This window comes from Manacus vitellinus, unplaced genomic scaffold (assembly GCF_001715985.3).
Source record: "Manacus vitellinus isolate BGI_N305 unplaced genomic scaffold, ASM171598v3 scaffold_5_pilon, whole genome shotgun sequence".
In the NCBI taxonomy this organism is placed as follows: domain Eukaryota; kingdom Metazoa; phylum Chordata; class Aves; order Passeriformes; family Pipridae; genus Manacus; species Manacus vitellinus.
In genome coordinates, this window is record NW_021940682.1 from 9,220,411 (window position 1) to 9,238,609 (window position 18,199).

General features: G+C 41.4%; 1 protein-coding gene across 1 annotated transcript in view; it reads right to left on the bottom strand.

Moving 5' to 3' along the window:
* PTN (pleiotrophin) overlaps positions 1–16,178 on the bottom strand; it is a 73,340-nt gene extending 57,162 nt beyond the window's left edge. Inside the window, exon 1 of the mRNA XM_018080752.2 lies at positions 16,078–16,178. The gene's annotated coding sequence lies outside the window, so the exon portion shown is untranslated. The remainder of the gene's footprint in view (positions 1–16,077) is intronic.
* Between the last annotated feature and the right edge of the window lie 2,021 nt (positions 16,179–18,199).

The window sequence follows — 18,199 nt, forward strand, 5'->3', positions numbered from 1 at the left end:
TAAAAATATCCTGAAATCTTTTGAATTGACACTATGACACATAAAGCCAGAATTCCATGGAAGCCCAATCACACAATTGCTTAGGAATGGGCCCACAGCATGTCAGGAACCACTTTTTCAGCCAGGAATAAATCTGTGTCAGTTGCAAACTGCTCTGTGCTCCTCCCACTTCCCAGGAACTTACTACATACATGAATAAGATTTTGTTTTCCTTTATGCGGTAAATACATTGCTTAAAAGGGAGGAAAGAAACTCCAAACAAACAAATAGAGCATTAAATACTATTAGCTACACCAAGCTGGCTGCAGGCAAGTGAAATGTAACCTTCCCACACACAACTCTGCAAAAGCATTTCACACTGCATCATTTCATTTCTATTGCCCTGGTCTTCCATAAAAACATGTCACTTAATCTACAGCACCTCCTCTGTATTAACAGTCCTGTTCTAACCAAAAGGAGGAAAAAAATGATGCATTGCCACCACAGTCATTGGTGTCACTGTACTCACACCACCACACTTCCAGCATTTCTAAATTGCTACCTGCAGCATCCACTGGACCCCACAGTGTGGGAGCCCTTTATCCCAGCCCCACCAGCCATCCCAAGCCTGGCCCCGGAAAAGGGTCTGAGCACGACAATGCAGCTGGTTTCCCAATGAATGTTAGACCAGGGAGCTTCTTGGCATGTCCTGACTAGGTTTGTCATGGTACATCAAAGTTTTCTGTCCCCAGGTTTAGAGCACTTTGCAATCAATCCTCTTTGGTCCTTTCTTGGACACCATCTTCATCTGCCTTGGTAGTTATGGCAGATGTTGCAGGAATCACAAAGCCAAATGCTATGAGAGATCTCTCCCTCTTTAGTAGCCTTCCTACCTCCAAACCAACCCTACCTCCAAAAAGGCAGATGCTGAAGCAGCACCAAATGGGGTCAAGCACATTTCAGCCACTACACTCAATTGTCACCTGGAAATTCTTGGGCTAAAATGTGTCATAACTGAAAGCACACAGTAACTAAGTTAGTCCCTGTGCATCAAAGTTGTTAGCAACCCATACAGACCACAAGAAGAGCTGAGCTGTCCTGGTGTGACTGGGTTAACAGATGAACATTCAGACATTCTCAGCAGCATATAGAAACTGCCGTCAGATCATCTCTTGCTATCATACAATATTTCCAAATTTTATGTATGTGCATCTTATTAACCCCAAAAGACAGCGTGTTTCATTTCTCTGTGAAAAACTCTCAGTCACAGAGAAACTGTCCAATTTGTCTGGATCATTTTGTGTTTTACTACCTTGTGACCTCTGTTGCTGTGATTTGCAAGGTGTACACACATGCTTTCTGCTCCACCACAGAAACAGGAAGGAAGGAGAATGGGATCAATGGCAGGTTACACTGGGATCTCCCAAAGCTGCTGGCAGCCTGCAAACCACCCATATGGGAAAGCACACCATAAGACAACATCAAGAACCCCGAGTGAGCCAGGGGAACACCACAGCAGCAGAGCACACCTGCACTACTGGCATGCTAATACAACATTGTTGTGTTGACAGAGCTGTCAAATCCCATAGACCCACCATATCAAGGTGAAGGCTCACTCCAGTCCCAGGGGGCTGGTGGTCTTTGTTTCTACCTGTCATATGACAAAAACATTTCCACTGCGCTCTGATCAGCACATTAAGTTAATCTCTTCCCTCCCCCACCAAATCCTCTCCCTGTGCAGTTCAGTCCAGTGGCAGTAGCAGCTGGATGTGAAACACAGGTGTGCTGTTAAGAAAGGTCAAGTTATTTCATTTCCAAAGCCTATGCAAAGTGGAGCGTCATTCAAACCAGGCACGTTTTTCTTCAAGTTCCACCTAAACAATGACTGACTTTGAATAAAAGCTGTTTGGTGCCACCCCTTCATTTGCCACACTCAGAGGCATGTTAGACAAGTGTTCTAAAAGCACCATCATTAGAAGCAGGAGGTCATCTGCAACCCCAGTTGGCTTCTGTTACTCCTGGTGCCACGTGTGTCATAGCAAAACCTGTAACACACTTATTGACTCACATGATGACAAGGAACACTCAGTCCTTGTGCCCATGCACAGCACCCTACATAAAAGCCACTTGAGCTCATCAAGATTAGGAATGAGCTCTTTCTTAAGTCCAGCCCAATCCAGTTAACAGGCTTATATCGAAATACTGAGAGACAGGGCTGACAGGTGACAGTGCATCTAACTTGCAAACACTAGCTTGCTAAAAAGGAAGAATGTCAGCTCTGCCTAGCTCCAGTTCATAATTGCCTCTTTCCTCTTCATATACTCCTTTACAGATGCTTTTCTCTAAAGATATGAATTTAAAATGGCTTGAGTGACCTTTGTGATTACTAATCACTACTATAAATCTTGTTCCACTAGCACAAAGTAAAAAACAACTGTTAAAGACAAGCCCGTTTTATTCTTCCTGATCAAATAGCCTTTCCTTCCTGTTCTTGGCATATGTTTGCATAAGTTGATTTGCTTCTGCTAAAAAGATGCTGGCATGCATCAAAACCGAAAAAAATAAAAATGCGCAGAGATGTTTTGAGACTGCTTGTGACATCAGTGAGTGATACCACACTACTGTCCCCTGTCTCCCTCACTCTATCTGTGCACAGAGGTGCAACCTGGGGAAGGGATTGCTCCTGACCTTCTGCTGAGGAGCAAGCACAGCAGTACATGTCCAGACTCAGACCTCCCCACACCACTGAGTGTGCAGGATCTGTCCAAAAGTGAAGGATGAAACAAAAGATTCCTCCCATTCAAAAAACAGAGTTGCTTTGGTATTCATTACTTAAAAGGTAATAACCTTAAAGTACCTGTAACTTACTAAGTCTCAATTTTCCATGATCGGAATCATGAAGGGGAAGGGGAGAATAAACATCAATTTTGCAAATAATATAAATAATTCTAGTAGTTAAATAAAAGATATTTTAGAAGTATAAGTGTTGCTGTGAGAAGTTAATATTAAAATCATTCTCTGTGAGATGCATGAAGACTAAGTTAACACAAAGTTAGAAAAATTGAACACAGTCAGACTTAAGGGAAAACAGGTAACTTGAACAGGATATTCCAACTCTGACAATACATTTGTTTTCAAATAGCAGTCCATTTACCACAGCTGAAAAGAATCAGGCCAACAAATTAGATGTATATGGGTGCAATCAGCACACATTTCTAAAATCACAAACAACTTCTTGGAGCACAGTTTGCCCACATGTTAAACAAACAAAGCAAAATGAACAAACAAACAAAACAAACAAAAAACCCCCAACAAATTCCCTCCCTCAACAACAACAGCACAAAAATTATTAAATTATACAGCCAATCTAAATCATAGTGAGACTATATACCTTTATTTCACATATATATTTAGTTACTTTGGTAGACTTCAGATACTTCAGATCAGGTCTTTAGCTAAAATGCTTAGAGGGGATTCTTCTAAAAGGCAAAAACATACAATGTCAAGCTGTGCTTGTACACATAGCAACTAAGGAAGAGGAAGAAGTCAAAAGTACGAATCTGACTTTTCAAGCTTTCCTCGCAGGGAGGTACAATAGGGGAGAGTTTCCAACTAGAAATTCTGAACTCTAATATTGAGGATGATAGTATGCAAGCCTTCAATTCAGACCAGAGCAGATCGACATGAAACACTTGGTGATCAAATGATGACAACATTACCATTTTCTAAAAAGGTGTAAATGTGATAATTTTTATAAACAATTTCTTCCCAGTGTAACCAATTCACATGGTGGCAGGTAGCTTGAAGATTGCTTTCCTTTCAAAAAGTATGCCAGGAATGAGCACAGGTATTCTGACAGGGTGCCAAAGTGCAATCACTGATGGTACTCCTGGTCACTCAGAAAAAAAAAAAAATACTTCTCAAATGTAGTTTAAGAATTTATTCACTCACAGATTATCTTTAAGAGAAAAAAAAATGGAAATGCAGCCCGTGTGAAACTAGTAGGAGAGAACAACTTTGGCAGGTGAGATGTAAAATAGAAATTAAGAAGTCCAAGAGCAAGGCTGAAGAACAAGGAAGCAAATACATAGTGACAAGCACAAAGGCATTCCTTAAGCACACGGGAAACTGGAACTCCAGAAGAGCCAGTGGGTCCTGCAGATTACCCTGACACAAAGCCAATGAGGGCAGAAAAAGAGACTGCACAGAAGTTAAGTGGCTCCTCTGCTTCATTCTTTGCTTTGAAACAGAGATGAGAGATGCATGCTCCAAGGTTATACCAGTAAAGAACTTGAGGCAGAACTGCCAGACAGAGTTAGGGAAAATAAAATGAAGCAAATAAAAAAAAGAAACTACTCAAGAAATTCGATTGCACTAAACTGCATTTCCAGAGCTGAGAAAAGTCAGTTAAAGGCAAGTGTAAACCAGCTAGGCTGAAACAGGAGTCCCACAAACTGGAGTCTAAAAAAAGCAGATTTTTCAAAATGATAAATCAAGCTTCACTAATCTACAAAAAGACTTAAAAAACATATGCTGGCTATTTTTCACTAGATGTAAATTGTTCAGATTTTCAAAGACTGAAATAGTTAGGAGAGCTCTGTCTTCTCAGGATAAGAGGCAAGATCCTGTCTCTCTTTCAGTATTAGCCAAGAAACAGAGAATCCCAGGGTAAGAACAATAATCAGTTCTTTGTACAAAAGGTGGATGTTTTAGCACCCAAAGTAGAGCCTGGGATCAATGTTGTGGAAGACATTTATGAAGTATCTGAAAGAAAGAATTAAAAGGAAGGTAGTAATACATGCTGCCCATATAATATGGTATGAGTCAACAGTATGGAGGTCCTTGTCCTCACAAATACCCAGGCAACTGGACAACACAAATATCAAATAAAATTCACCATATTGAAGTCTAATGGAACAAAAATATATTTATCTGCTTATATATATATATATATTCAGTACAATTCAATGACCACTGAATGAACTTCTAGACATCAAAAAAGTTCTGGGGACAGAAGTAGTCACATCTCTGTGCTTAATGAAAAGAGTAATTTCAGAGTAGACAAAACTTTAGAACAGTACTTCTAACATTTTAAAATGTAATATGAAAAATTGTTTGATTATGGAAATGATAACATAATTGTAGACTGCTGGGTTAAATTTCAACTAGATGTGCTCACTGAAATAAGGACATGAATTGGGAACACATTTAGAAATAAAGAATTGAAACATTCTGTTGATTTAGAACAAGGCGTGGGGCTGTAAAAGGCCACTGAAAATGAGAAACATGAGAGAATGTGTAATATTTATGAAAGGTGACCTACTGCACTACTTAAATAGAAGAGAGACTAAAACAAAGAGAAGTCGAGGTTATGAAAATAAGGACATTACAGACATATGAATCCAAAATTAAGATTAAGGAAACCTCAGCTATTCAGAGTAATGAAAATACATCTTCAAAATCAAAACAGCTTGGGTGTGGCTTATCTGTTTAGGGGAAAATCCCTTTAAGGTCTACTCACATTTAAAGCTAAGGAAGATGACCACTATTTGCAAAAAGTTTTAAGGAGTCCCCATAAGCCTGGTTTTACAGAACCTGACCCATGCTCTGCCATGCACTTTCACATTTTGTACAAGTAGACTGCTACTCACAAGACGTGGTCTATGTCTTGGAAAAACCTAGGCTGAATTCACAGACTGATACAGCTTCTGTCACAGAAGCATTAGCAGTCTTTGATGGTTTAGCTTTGCAAGGCAGCAAAACTGGGACCATGCAGGAATCTGAGCAAGGAAATCAGAGTCCGCCTGGGATCAGCAGCTGGAGCTTAGAAGCTCTGCTACTCCAAGAAGTATTTAGGCCTAGAATATTTTTTTTAATCTGGAGGAATAGAATATAGATATTAATGAGAAAAAAAACCAAAATTTCATTTCATACAAACCACACTTTGCATCAGGCAGTGAAAAGTACATTTATTCTATGCTAAGGGCACAGAGCAAAGGCTAAAATGTCTTTCCCAACAGAAGTTATGATCATATCGGGAGAAAAAAAGAAAGAAAAAAGAAAAAAAAATCCAAGACACTATGTCCTACGAAGCAACTGAAAAGGACAAGCACAAGCCTTTGGGAAAAAAAAAAAATCAAATCACACTTCCAGTTTTATTTAATTCTATAATCATAGTAATAATAATTTTAAATAAAAATTACAAATTATTAAAACTGTTTACAAATACAAAGAAATAATTTTATAACAACTTATAATTATTAGGATCATTAAAATGTTTACAAATATGACACTTATATTCCAACTTTGAAAGGGATACTTTGAAGAAAATTTTAAACTGATCGGGAAAGGATAAACTGGAGAAAACGCTTCTCATTCCCCACTGCTTCACACTATACCACTCTTTTTGTGAGACACCGTGATCATAAAAATGCAATAATGTCCAGGACCAGCTGGACACCACAGAGCATCATGAAGACCCTACTGTAGCCAGTGTGCTTATCTCATATGTAGGCTTAAGTTCTTGTTTCTATTCTCTCAATGCCCATTAAGTGCTGCAAGTGTTTAGACACACACTAGAATTTCACTGACCTGGAACACAAATCATGGATTCAGTAACTCAAAAATTTCCATTTCAATAAGCCTTAAGTGAAATATTTCAACCTCAATTTTTCTTGACTTAAAACAGATAATTTACACTTCACAGACTTTTCTTGCTTTGGGTTTTTTGTTTGTTGCAGTTTAAATAAGAAATTCCCACCCACAATTACTTGAGAAATAAATCTCAGTTGGTAAAATCCCAACCAGAATTGGAGCCTTGTTGCACATGCTGAAAGTGTCAATGCATAAAGATGTGAACTTGTCATTTATAGTACATGTTGCACAATTGGAAAGTCTAAAGTTATCTGACATATTTTTGCTACACATCCCTACAGTTTCGAAAAGTTTCTCCCAGCAGACACTTGCTTTTGGTGTGTGTGTGTGTGTGTGTGTAAAGCATGATGTCAGGGCAAGGTTTCTACACGTCTCTTTTTTTCCTCTATTCAAACACACACTCGCCATATCCACTCAACCTACAGTTGTGGTTAGCAAAAGAAAGAGGGGTCCTTATTTAAAGGACTTTCAGATATAGTAATAAATAATTCAAACTAAAATACAGTACATAGCAATTAAATGAACACAGTAGATGCTGTAACACGGCACCTTCATTTTTTAGTCCTTTTCTTGTGCGTCAGTATTCAATCTCCAGCTGTTCTCAAATGCTCTAACCCTTTGGGAAAATTAGCACAGAGATGCTGTATTTGTGCACAGAGAAGCAGCCAAAGAAAGGCCAGGATCATGTAGCACATTATACCACCAAGTAAGAAGAGATGTTTGTAAATAGATATAAAAGAGATGTTTGTTAACTCAGTTGCAAAATAGTAGAAGCATCTATAAATGTTTTTGAAAGCAGCTTCAAAATAACTTTTATAGATCAAAATTATGAGTAACAGCAGGAAGTTCACACACTCTTCCTCACATTCCCATCCCTTTTTGAACTTCAGATTTTTTCCATCATGAAAACATGACCAATTTTGCACGTAGTTATAGGCAGAGAGAGAAAATGTTCCCCTCTCTCCTACATTTCTCATTTCAGCCAACTTTACAAAACATTTCAGATGTTAAGCCTGGAAGATTTCTCCCTTCAGAGATAAAACCAAGGGCTGATCCCAGCGGGAAGATGGCAGCCTCTACCTCTCATCAGGATAAACTCAGAATGTTTACAACACCAAACAATCATTCAGGGACATGTTTACGGCAAAGGGTTATGCACAGCCCAGATCCTGCCTTGAAAGGATACAGTTATTAACATGGACCAACAGAAGTAGTTTACGTGAGAAAGTGGAACAGAAACCCATCTCACCATTAGTTTGACTTTTACCAAAAAAAAAAAAAGTACAAGAGCAGCTCATGCTTAAACAGATGTCCAGAAAAATATCAAGTGAAGCTGTCAAAGGCCCCATGCTAAATGTATTGCTATAAAACTTATCACAAGAGATTTCCTCCCCACACACTCACAAAGGGCATGGACCTGAACACGTACTGTGTCATCAGAGATTTTTATTTCCACTAATTGTGTTAAACTTATAAATGAAGGCACTGATCAAGCAAAGATTTCACAGGCACTTTTACATTTACATTGTCTAAGTAAATCCCACTGTTCTCAGTGAGGTAACTCAGAGCCCATAAAGATGTTCCACCATTGCACAAGAGGTGCAAAGACTATATCTCAAATTACTAGCGATGGAAAGAAGAGAATGGCACCTCCTAAAACATATATACAAATAATCCCAATAACCACTCAGTGTTAATGAGTGCATAACACAAACTAAAACCCATGTCCCATTTAAAGACATGTTCTTGAGCAAATAGATATGAAGGGAGAGGAGCCTGCCTTTTCCTTATCATCCCATAAACACAGTTCCCATGCTATTTTGCAAGCACAGGGAAGACTAGATTCAATGTACATGCCCCTATTTAGGCAGCCAATAATTCCGGCAGCTCTTTGTAAATCCTCTGCTGGTGGATGGTCTGTCTAGGATTAGTAACAGAAAGAAAGTAAAAGCAACCTTTAGGCTCCTCTGAACTCTGTAGATCTTTGGTCAAACCTGCTAGAGGGTCACCATACCGTAACCGGCTCCCCCATGAGTTTCTGGTTTGGTTTGGGGTTTTTTTTGTCCTTGTGCTGCATAAATAAGCCTAGAAGAGGAGGAGGCCCACAGCATGGAACAAGTATGCTAATGCCATATCATACCAACTGCCATGCCAACAGCAATCACACACACACGCCCGCTCACACGCTTCTGCCAAATAATCACTTAAGCAAACATCAACTACAGAGATTAGCAAAAGCGTCTGACAACGCGCAAATCGGACAAGAAACACGGGCTGAAGGGACAGCTTAGAAAAGTGAGGATTTAATAAGTGAAATGACGTGAAGTTCCTTAATCAAAGCTTGCAGCATTTTTGGAAGACTGCTGAAAATCCTATCTGTTGGTCTTAAAGGGAAAGCTGGTAGATTTTTTCCATCCATCCGTCCCTACTGCATATCAGCTGCAGCCAGACAGGCTTCTAATAAAAGCAAGTGACTCTTGCACAAAGCAAAACATCTTTCTGACCTCTGGGAAGGCAGTAATCCAAGCAAACAACCAGGCAGTCAGGTGGCACAAGCTACTGGGAAGCAACCAGAGCATCTCAGGGGCTTTTTGTCAGCACTAGGAGGAAAGCTAAGCCAGTACCATAGAAGACTGGGTTTCCAGGTGAAACCATCCTAGGTAGAACAAGTTCAAATTATTTCTGTGTAATGTGATAGAGGTGGGGAGGCTATTTCTAACATGTAAATTTTATTATTCAAACTAAAGGAACAAAGCATTTTCCTACTGGAATAAAGGCAGAATATCAGAACAATCTCTTGATTTTTCTTTAATTTACTAAAAGATGATTAACTCCAAAGGCATTTTCAATTAAAGCAATGAGACTTTGCTGCAAGAAGTACAAGAAGACTCCCAACCATTTACCAGCACTATAGTTAACCTTATTTTGAAGAATTTGCTACCAAAACAAAGGAGTGGTTACTCTTTCTAAATCTTAGTGTGAATTCTATAATCCTTATTCTGATGAGGCTCTTGCTGAAACATCAACTTTGCCTAATTAATTGCTGGAAGATGTGTGCCTGGTTTAATATTAATCTCTGCTCAACAGGAAGAATATGCTTTCTAGTGAGCTGAGAAAGGTCTCAATATCGAAACGGAAGAAGTTTGGTTGTCTGAAAGTAAGCTGTGACTTTGTAGTGCCACTGCAGAGACATCATCATATTAGAGATGCCATCTTTCTACCAAGGCTATTTCCAGCTCCCTTCCCATCTCACTTTCAAAGTCAATAGACTTTTCTTAAGAGATCCATCCTTTACCATCTAATAAAGTGCCTAAAAGTGCATCATGGTAGTGTCTTTCTAGATGAAGTCAGTCTTTCTACTGTTGCTCACATGCTGTAAACCTGATTAAAAAAAAAAAAGACAAAGGCAAAACCACCTGTAAAATATCTTTAAATATAAAGATTTTGATATGACAAATGCTTACACTCAGCATTAAGCACATTTTAGATGCTCCTATCACAGAGGCAAAGATGCTACAGACTGTGAGCCTTCTATTGTTGGCTACAGATGGGTACATACATTTGCATTGCACTACTAAGACTCTTTTGCGCTTTGAGATACACGATGTGTGAGAAGTAGAGCTAAAAAAATAAACACATATATAAATGAATCCATTGTATTAATGATCCAGTCAAAACAAGGAAGCCTTAAATGCAATAGTTATATCATTTTTAGTTGGTTGTTAAACTAATGCCACTGTTCACATGGCACTGAGAGAAAGAAAGAAAAAGAAAAAAGAACAAAACAGCTTTTGTGCCTGATATTCACTGGAACTGAATCTGAGAAGTTAGTTCAGTTTCTTCTGTTGCCTTCAATCGAGCAGGGATACTCTGCTTCCACAGATATCTATATATTTACTGTTTGTGTCAATACACAAGGAATTCCTCCTTTCCCATACACCCATAAAGTGAAATTATCTGATTTTTGACTTTCTAATCTTTTGGGGCAGCATAAGGCAACAGATAATGCAGTTAGCAAAGTCAGATGGTAAAGACAAGAGCAGAGTGGTCTATCTGCCTTAACAAGCTCAGGAGGTCAAGACCAACTTTGCACTCAAGCCTAAGAAATAGGCTACCTCCACCTTGTTGCCATCTTCAGCAGTCCTGTGCCTGTCTCCACTGCCAGCTGGACCAGCTTCCCTTAGACAACTGAGCATCAGCCCAGGTGTGTAGAAGGATGCTTGCAGAAGAAAAGCAGAGCCTATCTAGCCTCCTCTTTCCTCCCAACTGTTCTGTCTGGTTTTATTCTAAAAGGAGAGCTTTTGTACAGTTAGGGAGTAGCTCCAAAAATATCTTTGGAAGATGGCAAAAATTCTGTTCAATTTAAGTTGTTAGCTAGCTGTTTGACCAATTCCAAAACATGCATTTACACTGAGGTGTTACAGAATTTCTCCTCTTTCTCTTCCCTTCTCACAGGCATTTGACAATGATATAATCTACAACTAAAGAGAGGATGTTTACAAGGTCCAAGTTACACTGAAACTGTGTAGAAACTAATGAGGAAGGAAGATTTTTATAATACTCTTGTGAAATCTTTAATGAGCTCTGAAATAGTGCTGGCAGGCCTCAAAGGAGAAAGGCCCAGTTTAAAATTGAACTTTGCAGTTTGCTAAATGGCAGTGTACTGGAGCCCCAAGCACTATTTATTTTCAGAGACTATTTTTATCAGAAAGTCCCCAGCTCCTGTAATGCTCTTCTGCTCTAAGTCTTTACCCCTCTCTTGCAGCTGCCGTGCAATCAGTGGCACTGACTGAGCAGTGTGCTCCTAGGGCCCAAAAAACCACATTAATATATTTTACTTAACTTAATGGAACTGGATTTTGCCTCAAACACAGTTAGCTCCATTCCTCACCTCCAGAGGTTATCCACATTGAAACCAGAATGTGCAAGGAAGGGCAGTGGCTTTTTGGAGTAGAGGGATGGTGAGGGTGAAAAATCCCCTGGCTGTATCAGTAATATAGTTAGCTCTTTATTACATTCACATTCTCCCTTCTCATCTCCCATGAAACTGCCTACAACTGTGTTCTCTCAATCTTCAGTCTGAAAAAAATTAAAAAGCAGTCTGCAAGATGACTACAGCTTTTACAAAGCCACTCCCACATATAAGCAAGGAAGGAAATTAAAAAAGTTAAAAAACAACAGAACCATCATGGTGCCACTGCAGAAGGCAGAGCCAGATATTTTAAATGGCTCAGTGATTCTACTCCTTGGAATAAAAGAAGGTGAGACGTATTGGCCAAGAGAGAGTCTAGTTTGGTAAAGTCCTACTGACTCTTTCCATGATGATAAAGTAAACCATAGCTGAAAACATAAACTGAACTACTTTAATACTATCACCTGCAGTGGGGCTTTTTAAGTCTTCGAGTGAAAGTATTCATCAGTGAGAAGACTGTAGGAGCCTGAAGAGGGTCTGAAAAGTATTGATGAACTTGACATCATAAAATCAGTTCTGGCAACTCAGAACAAGAAAAATTTTAGCCAGCGAATCCCATACCGACTGCCAGTTCTTATTTCAAGAGTTGGATCAATCTCATGTTAAAGGTAGTGAGATTAAAGAGTTTCTTCAGCTGATGACCACTTCCGTTCAATTCAAATGCAACAGTTTGCAAAGCATATTTAAATAAAAAAAAAGTCCACTGATTTTTTTTAGAGTCTATTACTGTTGGCATGAATAACAAGAATCAGTACCTTGAAATTTAGTGATACACAAAAGATATGCCTTTTCTCACCTAGTTTAGCTGCTGCTATGTCAGTCTACAGAGACACCACCATATCATTTCTTACACAACTACTGTGCTCTGTGAGTTATTGCAGTAAAACAAGAACATCCACATTACAGAGGACATTGTTGGCTCCTTTAATTTAATTTTTCCACAGTGTTTCTGCTGAAGAAACTGATGTAAGACAACTGACTCAAATTTTCCCCACCTCTCATCAAATGCACATTGAACACTTGACAATGCCCACTTTTTTATTTTCCTCTGCATGGCTCCATCAGAGAGGACCCTCTGTGCATTCAGAACAGCACAATGAAGAATGATTTCCAAAGCATTAACTTGGAGCCATTGAGACTTGGATGTTTTCAAAATGATTCTTTTGTGCTCAAAGGATTCTAGACTACCCCAGCTACTCTAGAAGAGAGTCTTTTTCCCCTTTCTCAAAACATCCATTCCTTGAGCCATCCCTGGAGTGCATTGTTGGGGCTGATTCCTTAGTGCAGCGAGTTCCATCAGTCAAAGCTCAACAGATACAAATAATATCAGGATATGGATATAAATTAGTGCGACAGACCCTAAATAGTTTTGACAGGTTTAGTAAGTATATATAGCGACACAGAATGCTATTCCTGCTGTCAGACATCAATATGTAGACAGAAGATTGGGGGCACCATGGAAACTCAGCGACATAAGAGTGGTATTGATTGGACAGAAAACGAGACTGCAATTTAAGCTTAAGGCTGCCAGAGATGCCAAGAATGGAGAATGACCTCCAGCAGTGAATTTTCAACATAAGCTCCCTGTGAACAAGCCAGTCCAAGAAGGATAAATCAGGGACAAGCTCACCAGGGATATGGCTCAACTGAGTTTCGGCTACCCTAAGCAGATGAGAATCACCCTATGTGTGCACGCGTTACAGTGACCTAGTTCGTTCAAAGACAGCGATTTGAATGGTTTATTATAGAGGCTTGAAACAAAGAGATTTCCTCAATTAAAGTCCTGAAATGCATCCTCTAAATGAAAATGCTTTTGATACACTGATCAGCAAGAGGTTGTAAATATCGAAGCAAAGCGGACATTGTTAAAGACCAATTCCCACAGAAAACGCCACAGTTGGGAATGTAGGTAATGAGGGGGCCTGAACAGAGCAGGAGCAATGAGCCATGCCAACTCCATCCCTAATGCTCTAGTGTTACACTAAAACACTTGTTACACTATAACACTAGATAAATTGTATCTTTCCTGGCCAAAAAAAAAAAAGGAAACCAACAACGACAAAATAAAAAATCCGAACAACACCCCCCCCCCAAAAAACAAACAAACAAAATCAAAACAAAACAAAAAAATGAGTGCATTTTCAGAGCTTCTGTAAAGCATTATTTTAAACTATTATCTGAGCACTCAGTAACAACTACTCCCAGAACAATCAAGAAGAAATAGAGGACGTGTCAGGGAAGTACCTCACTGGAGCCATGACTGCTAGAAGTCCACTAAGTAATAATATTCACATTTGTGGCAGAAAGATTAACCTACACAAAACATCCATCAGTACAGCTGTGTCAGGAATAAAATAAGCCTCAAAGTGTCCCCAGTGTCATTATGGGCGTAGAACACAGGCAGGCATATGGTACTAGGATAGCAGTGCTATGTTTTGTAATACTATAGCAAGACAAACCTTCTGCTGGCAAGGGTGTATCAGCCACAAACTGCATCTCAAATATCTGGGGATAGACATCCGGATAACTGCAAAAAGTCTGTTTTTCTTAGGCCTTTTCTACACTATAAAAAAAGGTTTATCAATTGTAAAAAGAAAAAAAAAAAAGTTTTGTTGCTGGCTTCTCTTTTTCCCACCCAAGAGCTGGCTCAGGAGCACGCTAAAGTCAGTAAGTTTCGGTCCTTTAATTTCACACAAAGCTTCATGTGTAATAAGTCACCGAAGAGTTTAGCTTAGCCTGAAGACAGGAGTATATTAAACATCTGCTTTCCTTCACTAAATTATGCAGCAGGTTTTTCCTGCTGCTTTTTTGGGTTGGTTTGGGGGTTTGGATTTTTTTTTTAGTCCAATGAAGTACCCTGTCCTTGCACTTCCAAATTTTAATTTCTCCAGCTAATTAATAAATTCTGCCACAAATACATAGGTTCCTTTTTGTCTTCAAACCATTTCTCATGATCGAAAGTTCAGACTTTTTTTTTTATTTTTATTCCTTTGGAAGGAGGAAACTGAAATAAACAAAACAAAACAAACACACAGAAGCATTAAATTTGTTTTGTAATTAGCTCAAGACCACTGTTCAGACCAGGTAAAATTATTTCTTTGTAACAACTTTCCTTTCCTACTCTCTTTCTCTCCCCACCCCTTCCCTCCTTCTCCCTAATACCATTAGTTACACACTCAGTCTACTATTTCTTGCTAAAAAAAAGTTGAGCTTTGCTAAAAGCTAAAAAAAAAAAAAAAATCAATGCCCAAAGGCAAAACAAGGAAAGGGCAGAGAATTCAAGACTTCATGGCCACAGGTAAAGCGTTCCTCTATTGTAATACAAGTAATTTAAAGCAAACAGGATCTAATTAAAACACTACCCATAGATGCAGGGTTATCTCACAGAGAAAGATTTAACATGTCATTCCCAAGAACCAACTAGTCTCTAAGGTTTACATCCTAGAAGCCAAATTCCAAGTGTACCTCTAAGCTAAAGCACAGTAGACATTCACCAAAAGCCACTTGCAGTGTGGAAGAGAAAGATGTGCAACAGCCAACTGGAAGATGTAAAAGGAGCAGATAAGCTCTCAAAGAATCAAGACTACGTTTCCCCTATGAAAAGTTCTACTTTTAAAAAGGAGGGAGAAAAAGAGGGTAAGGAGCTACAAGCACCAATATTGGAGACCACAACAGATTTGCAGAATAACATATATGCTCAACAAAGAGGAAACTGTGCTTTCACCATTGTTAACTCAGACTTTCTCCCAACCCATTCCTCTGGAGGAAGCAGAAGACACAAACTAACGATGGCAGTTTTAAATAGATCTATCAGCACTTGCTAGATTCAGTTGTTCCACCAGAAGTAAACTAGGGATAAGAAGGCAAAGTCCCAAGAAAAAATATCAGTTGCAGTGCTCGGCCTGAAGGTATAACTTAAACTCGTTATCCCGAGTCTCAGCCGGGACATTGCTGGCACACGGTAACTGAGACCCGCAGGGGGTTTGCCGCTCCGGGGTCACTCCGCTGCCCTTTTGTCCTCTCTAAACGGACCCGCCCGAGGACTCCTGCCTCCCTTTCCCTCTGGGTCACGTCACCCACCGCCACCTCTCTCCCTCTCACCAGCCTTGGCATTTAAGCGCTCCCACGTACCGACCCGCCGCCGACTCCCCACCACGGCACTGCGCGGTCCCGTACCCGGGGTGCTCCCGGACACCCCAGACCTCGCCCCCCGTCTGCCCCTCGGGCAGATGTCTCCGTGGTATCAGGTGCCCGCTCCCACTCAGCCCCATGGCCCCTCTGTCCGGCCACCCTCTGCGGAGCCCTGCTGGGGCAAGTGTCCCGGAGACAAGACAAGGAAGGGGGAACTGCTTCCCACCCTGCCCCTGGGGGAGCGAGCGCTGTCAGACTCGAGGAGATCTGCTAGGGGGTACCATCCCTCGGGCACACTCCCTCTGGGAGCCCCCGCCGCCACCGCCGCCGCTCGGACTTACTTCGGGCGTCAAAAAGCTCTCTTGCGCAGCTGAAAGGGCGACAGCGACCGTCCCCGGTGAGCAGCGGCTGGTGCGGCCGCCCGCGCGTCCCTTCGCTTCCCCACGGACGGGCTCGCCGGAGCCGGCCGTCTCACGCTCCGCCCGCGCCCCGTCTTTCTCTCTCCCGCAGGAGGTTTCTCGCCGAGATTTTAATACTGAGGGCAGGGAACCTGATCCGCGCTTTGACTCGGCGGAGCCGGGCTGCTGCGAGGCGACGGAGAGGAGGGAGGCAGGCGGGGCGCCGGGGCAGAGCGAGCAGCCGCGCTGCCCCTCGTGTGATGCGGAGCGGGCGCGCCCGCCGAGCGGGGTCCCCGCGGGGCAGCCTTCGCCCCCGCTGCCGGGCTGGGCGGGTGCGGGGGTGGGCAGGGGCGGGACGGGCCACTCCGCTCCGCGGGGCTCGGCGGCAGCTCCCCCTGCTCCCCCCGCCGGAGCGCACCGGGGGACAGCCCGGCGGGGCTGCGCGGACCCCGCGGCACCGGGGCTGGCCCGGGTGCCCCTACTGGGTTTGTTAGTCCAGGTAGCTTCCCCTCCTCTTCCTCACGATACCCAGCGAGAGGGGGAGCCGAGGGTCGGGGGGTGCACCTCATGGTACCCACCCCCCGGCCTGTGCGGGGGCTCGTCGGGGCTTCAGCTGCCTTTGCAGGTACAAACATCCACAGCAGCTTTTGCACGGATCGTCTTTGGCTGTCAGAGTTTGGGGAGCTTAAACTTTAGCCTCGCTGACTTCGAGCTTGCCATTTTGACCGGGGCCGTGTTGGATTGGAAATACTGTTGAGGAATGAGAAACAAACAAGAAAAAAAGCAACCAAACGAAACAAAACCAAACAAAAAACCCACAAACAAAAACCCAAACAAAACCAAACTAAACAAAAAAAAAACCAAAAACAACAACAAAACAAACAAACAAACAAAACAACAAAAAAAATTTCACCAAACTGAGCCCCCTTCCCTAAGTTTTAATTTCAACGTGGCCTGAAAGCAGTATGAGAACAACTTTTGTCATGGCGTTTCAACACTTCTGGTTGTAGCAGTTGCTGGAGTTGCATCAAGGTTTTCATTTAGGAGCAGACTTTTCCAACTTTTAGGTTCATTATATCCATTGAATAAGAGTGTTCCCCAATCCACAGCTTAATTTAAAACTAAGTGGACTTGTTCCAAACTCCAGGCAATTTCTGTGTAATTCCCTTTCCCCAGAGCAAGTCCCTGCCTTCACTTGAAAGACTGGGTCCATTCACTGCTTAGGTCTCAGCTGGGTTTGCAGCTTGCAGCTCCTGCTCCAGGTTTGCACAGAAATCCAGTTCAGATTCTTCTCCTGTTTCCAGAGGAATGAGCTAAAAAAGTAATTTGTCTGGCACCATACACATTGCATCATCTAACACCTACCATCTGTGACAATGAAAAGCACTGTACAGCTAGTCCCAGAGCAGGCAATTGCACTCACCTGGAGTCCTTCTTAGTAAAGTAAACTACCCCCTTCCATCCACACCTTGGCATCTTCTTTTCATCACAGAGTTATGTGTTCAGTCCTGGCATGGCGGCTGTTCAGGATTTGCACCACCAGCAGTTTTAATGACAGTGATGTAATTTAAAAAAACAATTTTGATTTGCAGTGTAAAGTGATGTCTTGAGATGGAGAGAAAATACTTTCTAGCAGCTGGATGAGTGGAAATGAGCACTCAATAGTATTCATATTTCAGAGCATGCAAGGTTGAATGAATGCCAGTTTGCACCTTTCTGAGGGCTTCTCAGTGAAATCCTGACATCATGGTGCTAAGCACGACAAACATTTAGAGAAAGAAACTTTCCATCAAAAAACACCTGGTAGTGGTTGACACATTTCAAACCCTAGAAATTCTCCATACAACCACAATAGCACATTTCAGGTGATCAATCCTGTCTGAGTAACAAAACAGGAAAGAGGACAATGGCTGTAAGTTCACCTTGATTGAAACCAAAAAAGATTTCATCAAAGTGGGTCAAGAGATTTCTCACTTTCCTTACAGAAATCTGAGTCTTAGCCAAAACACTGAAAAATTAACATTTTCATAAAACAGTGGAAGCTTTCTGCAGAAAGCAACTGCTT